Genomic DNA, 16880 nt, shown 5'->3' with positions numbered 1-16880 from the left:
AAGCAGGTAACGGAAGGACAAACTCATACAAGGATGGGAAACCCACCTTCAACAGAGCATCTAGTCTGAGTTTGATAGATTACATCTTGGTGGATGTTAGATTATGGCCTTTTGTTTCGGACATGATTGTCATTAGAAGAATAGGCAGCAATCACATTGCACTAGACACTCACTGGGATTAGTCAGGAATGAAGCTGGGGCCACAACATCTAACCCTAGACCACAAAAAGTACTTCTCTAGTACCAGAATCGTGTTCACGACTTTTGTTTTGATGGAACCTGATCCAACAGCGATGGGAAGCCTCTATGTGAAGCTAAGGATAGTGACCCACTAGGAAGTGGTGAAGGAAACAAATCATTTTATTTTATATACCCTCACACACCCTAGTGGTGTCATGATTCATCATCAGGTCACCCTGAGGCCTAAAAGTTAGGGTGGGCTCAAATTATTTCAGGGAGCTCTTAGAGAGGTTGTTGGCCAAGGGGAGTAAAGATTAAAAATCTGTGGACAGATACCAGTTTCCATTTATTCTTGGATCTGTCAGGGATATTAAACTTAGAAATGAATGGGTTGGTTAGGGTATTATGATCCTAAGACCCTAGTGCCAACATGTTTCAGTCCACTAATGCCCATGAAGGGTGCTGGACTTTCTTCAGGGCAATGATAAAATCTTCCCTGGAAAGAACAATAATAAGGGAATTTCTCTATACTATTTTTAATAAGGGCAGATAGCTGCTCCTTTTCTTATTAGAAGAGTATTATTGTTTCTGGTTCTCCATCCCGATGTGGGAAAGGTTGTATTTCACGAGGGACCTCACGTTGGCTTGGGTCCCAAGGCTTTTTTTTTTTTATTTTAAATTTCAAAGCTTTATTCGACATTTGTCATAAAAGCATCCTTCCCAACCCTATTACAATAAATACTACAGCTAAAAATACTTCTAAAACACATATTAAACATTGACAGTCAAATGCTAAACATATTAAAAATACAGAACATTTTTCAAATATTCCTACAAATTATTTTCTTTTAAAAACAATTCATACAATAGAGCAATTTATAGCAGCCATATTTCATATTATTGTTAGATTTAATTTTAAAGTGCGAGTGCGGATTGCCCATGCCCAAGCAAGAAATTTAGCTACAGCAACTACAAATGGTGTGGAACAATCGGATTCTAGTATTCTAAGGGCTGTCGATTGACTACGGGTGCCAATATTCGAGCACACTGGCTTTAGCCATATGCGCCTAGGGGTGTCATATAATGGGCAACAGAACAACAGATGGGAAATGTGCTCTATTTGATCCTTGCAATGGTAGCAATGTTCATCCCACATGGGAGACCAGCGTTTTTTAAAGGCATTCACTGGTAATGTTCCTATACGAAATTGGAAGTATAGTTTCCTGTCATGCGGTCGTTCAATTATGTCCCAATATGTTTCGCATGACGGGTACATTTTAATATCACAAAAGCGATTTGTCAGTTTTGATTGGGATCCTTTACAGAACATTGTTACATACACCATTTCCCAATATAGTTCTTTCAATTTTGCTTTCGAAGGAAAGCTAGCCACATCATTAGTATCCCATAGGTATTCCAGCTTTAACATTACAAGGAGTCCCCGTAGTTCTTTTAGCCATTCAATACAGTGAAAATGATCAAACTTGACAACATCTGCCAGAGCTGCAGCATAATGGCTCAGCTCTGGGGTCACCATCAAGCGTCTCCAATACAAAAGTGGCCGCAGTCTAGCTATGTCCTCAATATTTTTCCTGCCAAGGTCCAGTTTCAGAGGAGTTGTGGGTGTGCTTTGGGGGACCATTACAAGCCCTCGTAAGAATCTGTTTTCTGCGCGTCCCAGCTCTCCCAGGTTTGAAAACCTCCATAATTCGGATCCATATAAGCAAGCGCCAAGTACTTTCGTATTGTATATTTCAAGTGCACAGTTTACCGGCTTTGTTAGCGATGTTCTATGTTTTAAAGCAACTGCGCCTGCAAGCTGGTTAAACTTCAATAGTGTTGTGTTAATATGCGATTTCCACTTCATGTTTCCCTGTAGGATGATGCCTAGGTAAGAAAAAGCATCCACTTTCTCTAAAGGGGTACCTTTATATTTTATTACGCCTTTGAAAGTGGACTGGTAGTTTAGGCACATGAATTTTGTTTTGGTGGTGTTCAGTTCGAGGCCCCTACTATCACAGAATTCACCAAAGGCATCAACCACTTTTTGGAGACCGCTCGGTGTGCGTGAAAGTAACAGCGTGTCATCCGCAAACATTAGGACGGGGACGTGGGAGCCTGCTATAATTGGGGCATCACTTGGGAATTTCATTAGGTGGTCAACAATTCCATTTATGTAAATTGAAAATAGTGTTGGCGCTAGGACGCACCCTTGTCTTACTCCTCGTTCTACTGGGAAAGGGTCTGTAACTTCTCCCTGCTTGCCCCATCTGATTTTAGCGAAATTATTTTCGTGGAGGCGAACTAGGAGGGTGAGGAGTTCCTGGCTTAATCCTACATCAGCCAAGGTCTGCCACAATTTTTCTCTAGGGACTAGATCAAAAGCTGCTTTTAAGTCCACAAATACAGCATACAATGAACCCTTTTTTAGTGTGACATTTCTCCAATAGATAGTTATGAAATAGAGGACTTGGTCAACACTACTAGTCAGTGGGCGAAACCCTGCCTGATAAGGAGACAGTATGTTCTTTTCATCAATCCATTGTTGCAACTTATCCTGGACTAAGCGCCCCATCAGTTTTTGAGCTGTATCAATAAGACTGATGGGTCTGTAGTTTTGGGGTAAAGTTTTATCTCCTTTTTTAAATATGGGGATAAATTCAGCTCCCTTCCATGAAGCGGGCACTTCCCCTCCCATCGCCACAGCATTAGCCAGCATTTTAAAGTAAGTACACCAGGAATTCCGGTCCGATAAAAATACGTCAGCCGGAATACCATCCATGCCTGGAACTTTTCCACCCGCTATGCAATCCAGTGCTTTACTAACATCCTTCTCATTGAATATTTGGTGTTTGAAGAAGATGGATGGGGGGGATTGGTCCAAAGTATGGGCTGGATTTCGGGCATACTGTGGTTTGAAAAACTCAGTCCACTTATTTATAGCAACGTTATTTTGTGGTTGGGCAGCTATCCCTCCCCTCTCCCATTTTACTATGGCCCAAAATCGCTTAGAATCTCTAGCTGCACAAGCCTCTTTCAATTCATGCCAGCCTTCTTCATCCCAGCGTTTCTTGGCCTGTTTTTGGGATTGTCTATAAATGTCTCTCGCCCTCCTAATGGCTATAGCATTGCCTGCTCTCAATTCTGAACTCAGATTAAGTCGTGCCACCCTACAGCTCTTATCATACCAACCTTGCCTTGGTTGATCTCTTTTTACTATAGAGGGATTTACTGTTTTAGTGAAGAAGCTTTGTATTATAGAAAAGAGGTTATCATGGGCCTTCATCATGTAGTCTTGGAAGATAGGCATCCCTTGGTGGGACTTGATGTTATTTACTTCATCGACTACTAGTTTTTTAAGGACCTCTAGTTTAGCTACATCCTCTATTAGCATTCTCCATTTCAGCTGACGTTGGTTATTCGAGCATACAACATCTTGCGTCACCATTCCTTTGTTATTGGTGTGCACTATAGACTCATAATGGGAATAAAGGGTCAATCGTAAGGGGTTGTGATCACTTTCTAATCTTTCTTCTACAACCATGTCTAACATTTTACTCCAGACCCTTACATCTAGTAGTAAATAATCAATTCTACTAGCTGATCGGCCATTATCAAACGTATTACTCCCTTTTAAGTCAGAGGGCGAGCGCCCATTTACCGCTCTCAAGCCTCTAGCTAAACAGAGACTCTTTAATTGGATTGCCACTGTACTCCATTTTTTAATGGCCGGCAACTCCAACTGAGGTATTCCCCACTTGGCATCCTCCTCCTCAGACAAGATCCTATCCTTGTCGCCCAAGGGCTCAAAGGTGGCATTAAAATCCCCACCCACTATTATGTGAGTTTTTGTTGCTAATATTTCAATACTCTGCTCTAAAGTTGCTAGAACCTCTGAGGTTTTGCCACTGGCCACTCCCCTGGCATAAACATTAAACAGGACAAGTTCCTGGCCGTTTTCCCATCTAATATTAAGTGCCAGAATGTCATTAGAAGGTATGGATAGTTGTTTTATTGTGCAGTTCAGAAACTGGCGTATCCAAATTAACAAGCCTCCGGAGGGACGTCCTATGCGATTTCTGGTTGCTGGCATGTGAAAGTTTAGATACCCCTGCCGAAAGGTTGGAGTCAGTGACCAGGTTTCTTGTAACATAATGATGTCATGTTGGACAATGAAATCAACCCATTCCGGTGTAGTGACCTTGTTTGCTAAGCCTGCTATGTTCCATGATACAAGGGACAGTAGTGTAGTTCCTTGTTGATGCAATAGCTGACCCTTGTCATCATTGTTTATAAATGCTTTGCTTTCTGTTGCTATTATTTCTCCCCCCATTGATGTAATCTTGGTCCCTTTCACCTCTCTAATTCTAATAAAGCCCTCTGCAACTATCTTTGGCTCTCTGGATACAAAGTTTTTACATTCCATAGGACCTGATTTCTGTTTGCCTGTTATCTGGTTGGTCGAATGAATACATATCATGTTTCCTACCCTACCATTCTTTTGCATCATCTGCCTATTAGGAGAGACTAGTTCATAGCTTGTGAGTCAATCGCATTCATTTAGACCGGATAAAGCCGAAAAACTATTTTCCAGATTTAGCCCCCAATCGCAGATGGGGCCACCCATAGCCCTTCGGTTTCCAACTACTGACCACTTAGTCCTTAATATACTTGGCTTTGCCACAAGACCTCTTCTGCTATAAAAGAAGTCCAACGTAAGTGGAATTATTTCTGCCGTTCTGCGTTGCGGGGGGAAAATATTAAGCAGAATATCTGGTAATACATCAGGGCCCTTAAGGTTTAATGCCACGCAATCTCCAGCAAATTTCTTGGGTTTGGTCCCTATCCACTTTACTCTTCTTGGTGTTAGCAAGTCTTCTGATAGCTTTTCTTTGCCCCAGGGAGATATGTGCATGTTATTACTTAGCCACTGCAAAGATTTTGCCACAAAAGCCTTGGGACCCACGCCAAGTAGGATTCATAGAGGGGCAGGACCCTTGGCGGCAGTGTTACTACAGGGCTACCCCCTTTTACAACATGAGGTCTCTGTCAGTATATTGGTAATAACTTACCTATATATCAACATATCCTAAAGTAGACATCAAAGTGAATTAATGCATCTCTTGTGAAGCCCTGAGTAAATGTTTATATGCAGTATATCAAAGGAGTTGTAAAAAACAATTGGTCACCAATCGCATGACCCGTAAGTATTTTATGTCAATGATATGCACTAATTCATCTGGAGATTCATTTATTGTTTACAAAAAGTGTAAGGTCCGAAAATAAAGTCTGCGAAGGTAGAAACCTACGTATTCTGTACAGCAAGCAGTCTTACCTGGCCGTAGTCTTCCTCGCGTCTCCGGCAGCAGAGTGACCAGCGCATGGGCGTCCTTTAAACACATGGACATAGAATGCACGTTCCCAGAAATAGACGAAGGAGTAAAGTTGGTTGCGGTCTGAAAACATACTGTGGCGGCCATGTTTGACCAGTGATGTGTCGTATTTGTATATGCCCCCTAAGTAATTAGTCGAACGAATTGTTTTGTCTCTAGATTGTGTGGGGAATATGTAAAAAAGTAACCTAAATGAAGATACATTCACAAAAGTAACGTCGTTTCTGAAGAGAGAATCCGTCATATGGTGTGTACATCATATTATGTAAAGAAAGTTATGTAGGTTCTATAAGAAAAGAAGTGAGAACGACAGAAAATACCTTAGCCAGAAATTGTGGAAAACGGTATGTATTAGAAGTACTACATGTCATATTATTATTATTATTATTATTATTATTATTAAAAGGCTCTTCTATAGCGTATGGCTACTCGGAAGCATCCCAGCGCTTAGGACTAACCAGAAGGAGATGGATTGCAAAGATATCACATTTCCAATTCATTTTAAGAAGTTGTATATGTTACATTGTATTACAACATAGAATTATACATGTTAGAAATATAATGCGAATATGTAACATATTAAAATTGACATTGGATACGTGCATTGTTGATCAATATAGAATTAAACAATGGTCATAATGCGTGGTTATTTTTGACATTGTAATATTTTTAGACAAGATAGAGAAAATACACCGTGACCCCAAACTTCAAGCAGGGAAATTAACATTTTCAGTCGGTGGTCATGGATTATAAGATGAAGCAGGTTTTCTTATCTAAAACAATGTTTTCCCTTTGTTTTCAAATAGTTACATATATCTTACATCTAAGCAGATATTAAGTCAAAAGTACATATAGTAGTATATAATAGTGAGCCCATAACAGATACTGAGAATACAAAGCATTTGTAAAATGGTATGTTTCATGAATAGTTGTTAGTTTTTAAGATACACATGAAGTTCTCTGTCTACATTGAGGCCCCAATCTACTGCTCGTAATCTAATTATCCATTTTGTTTCCATTCTCCTAAGAGTCTGTGTTCTGTTGCCTCCCCTAGGGTTAGATTCCGCCTTTGTGAAGCCATGGAACTTGATATTGATCAGTTCCATGGTGGAATGGGTTTCAATATCAACAACCCTGTACCCAGGACGTTTTCTTATCACACAGTTACTTCTATTAGCTGCTTTTAAATTTCACTGGGAAAGCACAAAGTCAACATCCAGTGCCACAACCCCTACACATAGAAATGGGTGTGTTATCAGTGTTACGTCAACTTTCAACTAAAAATAAGGAATCTCTAGATGGAATTCAATGAGACAGTCACACAGAGCAATGAAAAAATGTCTGCAAACTTAGAGCAGTGCATTCACCCACACTCAATCTCCTGTGAAAGAATGTGTGAAGAAGAGAATGACACCTCACGGGCGCAACACCCTCGGGGTGGATGGCAGATGTTACCAAATTATAACCCCTTTCTCATCATTGGTAGTCATTCCATTCATAACGGAAAAGAAAGTGTCCAAAGGAAAGAACCAAAAAATGTGAAGGATGTGGTGCAAAAAAAGGAGTAAAGACGTTCAATCCTTGTCGTGACACAAATCAACAGACACACCATACATACATCTTTATTTTTTAATTTAGGTGCGATCTGATGAATTAAAAAGGAATGTTAGCTTAGTTCCGCATACCAATACCTACAGCCAACATGTTTCATTGCCTTTGCAACTTCTGGCAGATTCGTCAGGGCTCACCATATGGTCACTGCACCAATGTAGGACACCTTAACTCTGGGACCTCATCTAGCCACGTCTTCTCATACCGGCTTGATGGGGTAGACAACGAAGCAGACCTCTATCTATTATTAGAGCGCTTTTACCGGCGGTCGTTTTCCTCGATCGTACGGGGGTTCACAGCAGTCAGTCTCTCCTGGGACGAGAGATAGAGGATATGGTGAGCCCTGACGAATCTGACAGAAGTTGCAAAGGCAGTGAAACATGTCCAGCTAGTCCAGTCTACAGGTGTTGATAGCCTTTTGAGAGTGTACACTTCCTGAATAGCTAATTTCCTGCCTGCTTACAAACACAAGTGCCTGGGGGAAGTGAAGGTCTTCTCACCACCCCTGTCTCGTCCCACATTTGATTGAGAAAGTAGGGAAGCATTTTACCATGTAGCAGATTTTACCAATAGGCTTATTGTATAGAGATTGGATCCACTTCAGAAATTGACCTTTTATGCCAAAAGCCTGTAGTGTGGCCCATAGGAAGCCCCACCCCACTCGGTCAAATGCTTTCTCTGCACGAAGTAAAATCATACCGAGTGGGGTTGACTCAACCCGCGCCACATCGAACGACGTGATAGCCATGTTAATATGTGCCATAGTATCCCTCTTTGGTATAAACCCATGTTGCTGGGGTGACACCAATTGTGACATTAATGGTGCCAGTCGAGTCGCTAGAACCTTTGTAAATATTTTAGTATCACTATTTATAATTGATATGGGTCTATATGACCCTCTTTGATAAGCTGGTTTGTTCTTTTTCAAAAAGAAAATCATTTGAGTAGAGTTCCAGGACTTGGGAGCTTGCTCCCCGTTCCCAATAGCTTGAATAACCTTAGATAGTAATGTTATCAGTTCCTCCATGCAAGTTTTATATAATTCTAAAGGGATCGAATCTTCTGCTGTGGCTTTACCAGATGCCAGTGAGTTGATAGCAGTTCTGATTTCAACCGTTGTGATTTACCTCATTAATAGGTTTGATTGTTCTTCATCCATATTTTTTACTTTATTTAAAGCTATATATCTTATTATCTTATCATCAGTAACCTCACTTTCCGGCGTATAGAGATCTTGATAGTACTGGGCAAATTGCTGCAAGATCGATTTAGGGTCCTGAAATGTTTGGTTGTTAGCCCCTTTAATTTCGTTAATAGCCATTTGAGCCCGATCTTCAGCAACTTTATACACTAGTATTTTACCTATTCTTTCACCGCTTTCATACTGATTTAACTGATATTTTTTAATTTGGCAATACTTTTTTCCCTGATTTTAACTCTATTAATTTAAAGCTTAATACTTCCGTGCTAGCCACCCCTGTCAATAAAGCTTCAGCCAGTTGGTTTTCAATATGGAGTATATCTGCTGTCATTCTCTCATTTTGGCATTTGCGCTCCGAATTTTGTCGCCAGATATATTGTTGTGCAAACCCACGGATGCTTGCCTTGCATGCATCCCAAACTATCATTGGTAAGGCTGAGTGCATATTTATATCTAGAAATTCTCTTATGTGATCTTTCAATTGACTTAAAAAGATAGAGTCCAAAAATAAGTATCTGGGGAATGAAAAAGACCGAGGAACTTGTCTTTCTGTTACTATATCAAACGACAAAAGAATAGGGTTATGGTCCGAGGTGACTCTTAGACAAATTACCATAGTACTAGTCTCCAGGATTGAATCCGAACCCCAGGCCATGTCTATACGTGAACATGTTTTGTGTGCGGCAGAATAGTAAGTATAGCCAGCTGTATTACGATGCAGGTATCTCCATGCATCTTTAATAGAATGGATAGCAGCAAGATTGAGAATTGCAGCCCGGGTCTTCCGCATTTTCTGGAATGAACCCCTATATAATAATTCATAATGCAGTTAAAATCTCCCAATACTATGCACTTCCCTTCCCAACTAAGCAGCTCCATATTAATTTGATCAATGATTTTGGGTTCGTCTAAATTGGAAGCATAAATACCACAGATTGTATATTTACAGCCTTCGAGTGTTACCTGTGTTATTGCCCACCTTCCAGCTTTATCGGTTAGGGTTTTGTTAATTTCTGCCTTAAGTTGTTCTTGTTTTGAAATTGCCACCCCACGGATTGAAGTATTCAAATCAGTGCATACTAAAATATCATAACCCAGTTGTTTAAGCAATTTTCTATCCTTGTATGCAATCTGAGTCTCCGTTATAACAGCTATCTGTGGATTATACATTCTAAGTTCCTAAAACACTAGACTTCTTTTGATCCTGCTGTTTAAACCCACCACATTCCTTGCCACCATTTTAATTGATACATTTTATATAGTACACATTCTTATCCTTGAAGCCTTTATACAGATCAACCTTGCTAAGCATTAACATTAAGCTACTTACCCCCATGATGCCTTTTCTACCCTGAGAAATCACCCTCCCCCAACCCCTACCTCGCATACCCCTACCCCCCCTCCCATCTCTGTCCCTCCATGCAGGTCCCCCCATTAACCCAGCTGCCGCTGTAGTGGCAGCAAAAGTGGAGTCACAGCCGCGAGGATCCGGCCATTCTAATGCTGCAGACTCAAAACCACGTATCACATCTTGCAATATCTAGTATCAGAAAATAATAAGATCATATATTCCGCAAATTCAACTAATAAACGGCCGAACTTCGATCATAATTAACATATATATAGAATTATTCATCATTCATCGTAAGATAGAGTTAGGTTGCGCAGTTCATTGTCCATTTTTTACCAATTTCCATTTAACCATTGCTTGCTCAACCTCACTTTCTTCCATAAAGTAATATGTGCTGCCATTCTTAAAAACTTTTTGTTTGGCAGGCTCTTGCAGGAAAACTTGACCCTCAAATCCTTTATTGGGTCAATGTATTGTCGAAGCTTCCAGCGCTGCTCCATTGTGGGTTTGCTTAAGTCTGATCTAACAAAAAAAGTAACAGAGTCAATAGAAACTGGAGTATTTGGCCTCGCTTTTAATGCAATTGCCTGACGAAGCAAAAAGTTACCTACGTAGATCAGAATTGGGCGAGGATATTGACTCCCCTTATTTCTTTGAATCAGAGGTAGCCGATGGGCTCGTTGTATCTGTGAGTCCCAATCCCAATCCGATAGTTCAGGAAATACTTTCTGAAATAAAGCACTATATATGCTCTGGGATCAGCTCCTTCAGCCCCTTCCACAATCCCAAAAATTTGAAGATTGTGTCTGCGTTGCAGGTTTTCCAAATCTTCAAGTTTAGCTTGCATTATACCAATCTGAGCCTCATGTTTGTTCACTACTATTTCGGAATGAGTTGACTTTTCTTCTGTTATAACAACTCTCTGTTGCAATTCTTCAACTTCCTGAGAAATAGCCCCTAATTTGCAAGCCAACTCATACAGCGAAGATTGAGTTTTACTGCTATCCTCCCTCATCTGTTGATGGTGAGCTTGTGCTTCGTGCTTTTGCTCACTAAGCAACTGTAAGATCATCTGAAATGATGAGGATACCTCCCCTTGAAAATTCCACTCGAGAGTTGTGTTGATCTGAGAGGCATTTAGAAGAGATATATCCCTGGTGCTAATTGCCCATGTTAAAGTAGAGGCAGGATCTTTTTCTATAGCTTCCGTTGCAGCCGCCTCGACCAATACTGATGCTGAGGTTGGTATAAATGTTGTCCCAGTTGTTATTGTCTGTAAAACAATGGAGGGAATTTCTTTTGGGGCGGTGATCGTAGCCGAAACATCCATTGGAGCCACTATACGGGTTGAGTCACCATTTGGGGATAGATTACGTACTTCCACCGCACCCCTAGCTGAATCTTTGGAGACCGTTATATTTGCCATCTGACTGGGACAGTTCATTTCCCCCGGTGTAGCAACTACCTCAGTAGGGCTGTTTCCTCAGAGTCTTAGTGCCATGGATTTTACGCCACCTTTAGCCTGTACCCATTTCCTAATGGGGATGTTCTCTGCTGTTACCTTTGCGGTAGTGAACTTTGATTTATTTATAATCTTCTTCACCTTGTTCTTAACCTTACCCCGCCCCTTTTTTATACTAATTGCTTTATCTTTAATTGAGCTACCATTGCCTGGGTCGGGAAAGTCACTATATTCCTCATCCATTTCTGCCGCTTCTATCCCCTCAATGTGCTCTACTCCCTCAGTCTCTGCTGTCTCCTCTACTTCCCTTGTTATCTCCGCATGCTGTTCCTGCACTGCAGCCATCCAACGAAAGCATCTCTGCATGCTGTTCCTGCACCGCAGCCATCCAATGAGACCATTTCAGCATGCTGTTCCTGCACTGCAGCCATCCAATGAGATCATCTCTGCATGCTGTTCCTGTACTGCAGCCATCCAATGAGACCATCTCTGCATGCTGTTCCTGCCCTGCAGTCATCCAATGAGACGATCTGTGCATGCTGTTCTTGCACTGCAGCCATCCAATGAGGCCATATCTGCTTGCTGTTCCTGCACTGTAGCCCTACAATGAGACCATCTTTGCATGCTGTTCCTGCCCTGCAGTCATCCAATGAGACCATCTCTGCATGCTGTTCCTGCACTGCTGCCATCCAATGAGACCATATCTGCATGCCGTTCGTGCACTGCAGTCATCCAATGAGACCATCTCTGCATGCTGTTCCTGCCCTGCCGTCATCCAATGAGACGATCTCTGCATGCTGTTCCTGCACTGCAGCCATCCAATGAGACCATCTCTTCATGCTGTTCCTGGACTGCAGCCATCCAATGAGACCATCTCTGCATGCTGTTCCTGCACATCTGCCATCCAATGAGAGCATTTCTACATGCTGTTCCTGCACTGCAGCCATCCAATGAGACCATCTCTGCATGCTGTTCCTGCACTGCAGCCTTCCAATTAGACCATCTCTGCTTGCTGTTCCTGCACTGCAGCCATCCAATGAGAACATCTCTGCACGCTGTTCCTGCACTGCAGCCATCCAATGAGACCATCTCTGCATGCCGTTCGTGCACTGCAGCCATCCAATAAGATCATCTCTGCATGCCGTTCGTGCATTGCAGCCATCCAATGAGACCATCTCTGCATGCCGTTCGTGCACTGCAGCCATCCAATGAGACCATCTCTGCATGCTGTTCCTGCAATGCAGCCATCCAATGAGATCATCTCTGCATGCTGTTCCTGCACCGCAGCCATCCAATGAGAACATCTCTGCACGCTGTTCCTGCACTGCAGCCATCCAATGAGACCATCTCTGCATGCTGTTCTTGCACTGCAGCCATCCAATAAGACCATCTCTGCATGCTGTTCCTGCACTGCAGCCATCCAATGAGACCATCTCTGCATGCCGTTCCTGCCCTGCAGCCGTCCAATGAGTCCATCTCTGCATGCTGTTCCTGCACTGCAGCCATCCAATGACAGCCTCTCTTCATGCTGTTCCTGCACCGCAGCCATCTAGTGGGTCCATCTCTGCATGCTGTTCCTGCTCTGCAGCCATCCAATGAGACCATCTCTGCATGCTGTTCCTGCACTGCAGCCATCCAATGAGTCCATCTCTGCATGCTGTTCCTGCACTGCAGCCATCCAATGACAGCCTCTCTTCATGCTGTTCCTGCACCGCAGCCATCTAGTGGGTCCATCTCCGCATGCTGTTCCTGCTCTGCAGCCATCCAATGAGACCATCTCTGCATGCTGTTCCTGCACTGCAGCCATCCAATGAGACTATCTCTGCATGCTGTTCCTGCACTGCAGCCATCCAGTGAGACCATCTCTGCATGCTGTTCCTGCACTGCAGCCATCCAATGAGACCATCTCTGCATGCTGTTCATGCACTGCAGCCATCCAATGAGACCATCTCTGCATGCTGTTCCTGCATTGCAGCCATCCAATGAGACCATCTCTGCATGCTGTTCCTGCACTGCAGCCATCTAATGAGACCATCTCTGCATGCCGTTCGTGCACTGCAGCCATCCAATGAGTCCATCTCTGCATGCTGTTTCTGCACTGCAGCCATCCAATGAGACCATTTCTGCATGCCGTTCGTGCACTGCAGCCATCCAATGAGACCATCTCTGCATGCTGTTCCTGCACTGCAGCCATCCAATGAGTCCATCTCTGCATGCTGTTCCTGCACTGCAGCCATCCAACGACAGCCTCTCTTCATGCTGTTCCTGCACTGCAGCCATCTAATGGTTCCATCTCTGCATGCTGTTCCTGCTCTGCAGCCATCCAATGAGACCATCTCTGCATGCTGTTCCTGCACTGCAGCCATCCAATGAGACCATGTCTGCATGCTGTTCCTGCACTGCAGCCATCCAATGAGACCATCTCTGCATGTTGTTCCTGCACTGCAGCCATCCAATGAGACCATCTCTGCATGCTGTTCATGCAATGCAGCCATCCAATGAGACCATCTCTGCAGGCTGTTCCTGCACTGCAGCCATCCAATGAGACCATCTCTGCATGCTGTTCCTGCACTGCAGCCATCTAATGAGACCTTCTCTGCATGCCGTTCGTGCACTGCAGCCATCCAATGAGTCCATCTCTGCATGCTGTTCCTGCACTGCAGCCATCCAATGAGACCATCTCTGCATGCCGTTCGTGCACTGCAGCCATCCAATGAGTCCATCTCTGCATGCTGTTCCTGCACTGCAGCCATCCAATGAGACCATCTCTGCATCCCGTTCATGCACTGCAGCCATCCAATGGGTCCATCACTGCATGCTGTTCCTGCACCGCAGCCATCCAATGGGTCCATCACTGCATGCTGTTCCTGCACTGCAGCCATCCAATGAGACCATCTCTGCATGCTGTTCCTGCACTGCAGCCATCCAATGAGTCCATCACTGCATGCTGTTCCTGCACTGCAGCCATCCAATAAGACCATCTCTGCATGCTGTTCCTGCCCTGCAGCCATCCAATGAGACCATCTGTGCATGCTGTTCCTGCACTGCAGCCATCTAATGGGTCCATCACTGCATGCTGTTCATGCACTGCAGCCATCTAATGGGTCCATCACTGCATGCTGTCCCTGCACTGCAGTCTTTCAATGAGACCATCTCTGCATGCTGTTCCTGCACTGCAGCCATCCAATAAGACCATCTCTGCATGTTGTTCCTGCATTGCAGCCATCCAATGAGACCATCTCTGCATGCCGTTCCTGCACTGCAGCCATCCAATGAGACCATCTCTGCATGCCGTTCGTGCACTGCAGCCATCCAATGAGTCCATCTCTGCATGCTGTTCCTGCACTGCAGCCATCCAATGAGACCATCTCTGCATGCCGTTCGTGCACTGCAGCCATCCAATGAGTCCATCTCTGCATGCTGTTCCTGCACTGCAGCCATCCAATGAGACCATCTCTGCATCCCGTTCATGCACTGAAGCCATCCAATGGGTCCATCACTGCTTGCTGTTCCTGCACCGCAGCCATCCAATGGGTCCATCACTGCATGCTGTTCCTGCACTGCAGCCATCCAATGAGACCATCTCTGCATGCTGTTCCTGCACTGCAGCCATCCAATGAGTCCATCACTGCATGCTGTTCCTGCACTGCAGCCATCCAATAAGACCATCTCTGCATGCTGTTTCTGCCCTGCAGCCATCCAATGAGACCATCTGTGCATGCTGTTCCTGCACTGCAGCCATCTAATGGGTCCATCACTGCATGCTGTTCATGCACTGCAGCCATCTAATGGGTCCATCTCTGCATGCTGTCCCTGCACTGCAGTCTTTCAATGAGACCATCTCTGCATGCTGTTCCTGCACTGCAGCCATCCAATAAGACCATCTCTGCATGTTGTTCCTGCATTGCAGCCATCCAATGAGACCATCTCTGCATGCCGTTACTGCACTGCAGCCATCCAATGAGTCCATCTCTGCATGCTGTTCCTGCACTGCAGCCATCCAATGCCAGCCTCTCTTCATGCTGTTCCTGCACCACAGCCATCTAATGGGTCCATCTCTGCATGCTGTTCCTGCACTGCAGCCATCCAATGAGACCATCTCTGCATGCTGTTCCTGCACTGCAGCCATCCAATGAGACCATCTCTGCATGCTGTTCCTGCACTGCAGCCATCCAATGAGATCATCTCTGCATGCTGTCCTGCAGTGCAGCCATCTAATGAGACCATCTCTGCACGCTGTTCTTGCACTGCAGCCATCCAATGAGATCATCTCTGCATGCTGTTGCTGCACCGCAGCCATCTAATGAGACCATCTCTGCATGCTGTTCCTGCACTGCAGCCATCCAATGAGACCATCTCTGCATGCTGTTCTTGCACTGCAGCCATCCAATAAGACCATCGCTGCATGCTGTTCCTGCACTGCAGCCATCCAATGATATCATCTCTGCATGCTGTCCTGCAGTGCAGCCATCTAATGAGACCATCTCTGCAGGCTGTTCCTGCACTGCAGCCATCCAATGACAGCCTCTCCTTATGCTGTTCCTGCACCGCAGCCATCTAGTGGGTCCATCTCTGCATGCTGTTCCTGCTCTGCAGCCATCCAATGAGACCATCTCTGCATGCTGTTCCTGCACTGCAGCCATCCAGTGAGACCATCTCTGCATGCTGTTCCTGCACATCTGCCATCCAATGAGAGCATTTCTACATGCTGTTCCTGCACTGCAGCCATCCAATGAGACCATCTCTGCATGCTGTTCCTGCACTGCAGCCTTCCAATTAGACCATCTCTGCTTGCTGTTCCTGCACTGCAGCCATCCAATGAGAACATCTCTGCACGCTGTTCCTGCACTGCAGCCATCCAATGAGACCATCTCTGCATGCCGTTCGTGCACTGCAGCCATCCAATAAGATCATCTCTGCATGCCGTTCGTGCATTGCAGCCATCCAATGAGACCATCTCTGCATGCCGTTCGTGCACTGCAGCCATCCAATGAGACCATCTCTGCATGCTGTTCCTGCAATGCAGCCATCCAATGAGATCATCTCTGCATGCTGTTCCTGCACCGTAGCCATCCAATGAGAACATCTCTGCACGCTGTTCCTGCACTGCAGCCATCCAATGAGACCATCTCTGCATGCTGTTCTTGCACTGCAGCCATCCAATAAGACCATCTCTGCATGCTGTTCCTGCACTGCAGCCATCCAATGAGACCATCTCTGCATGCCGTTCCTGCCCTGCAGCCATCCAATGAGTCCATCTCTGCATGCTGTTCCTGCACTGCAGCCATCCAATGACAGCCTCTCTTCATGCTGTTCCTGCACCGCAGCCATCTAGTGGGTCCATCTCTGCATGCTGTTCCTGCTCTGCAGCCATCCAATGAGACTATCTCTGCATGCTGTTCCTGCACTGCAGCCATCCAATGAGTCCATCTCTGCATGCTGTTCCTGCACTGCAGCCATCCAATGACAGCCTCTCTTCATGCTGTTCCTGCACCGCAGCCATCTAGTGGGTCCATCTCTGCATGCTGTTCCTGCTCTGCAGCCATCCAATGAGACCATCTCTGCATGCTGTTCCTGCACTGCAGCCATCCAATGAGACCATCTCTGCATGCTGTTCCTGCACTGCAGCCATCCAGTGAGACCATCTCTGCATGCTGTTCCTGCACTGCAGCCATCCAATGA

The sequence above is a fragment of the Lissotriton vulgaris genome, chromosome 9 (assembly GCF_964263255.1).
Source record: "Lissotriton vulgaris chromosome 9, aLisVul1.2, whole genome shotgun sequence".
NCBI classification, from domain to species: Eukaryota; Metazoa; Chordata; class Amphibia; order Caudata; family Salamandridae; genus Lissotriton; species Lissotriton vulgaris.
Note: the sequence above shows the minus strand (reverse complement) of the source record.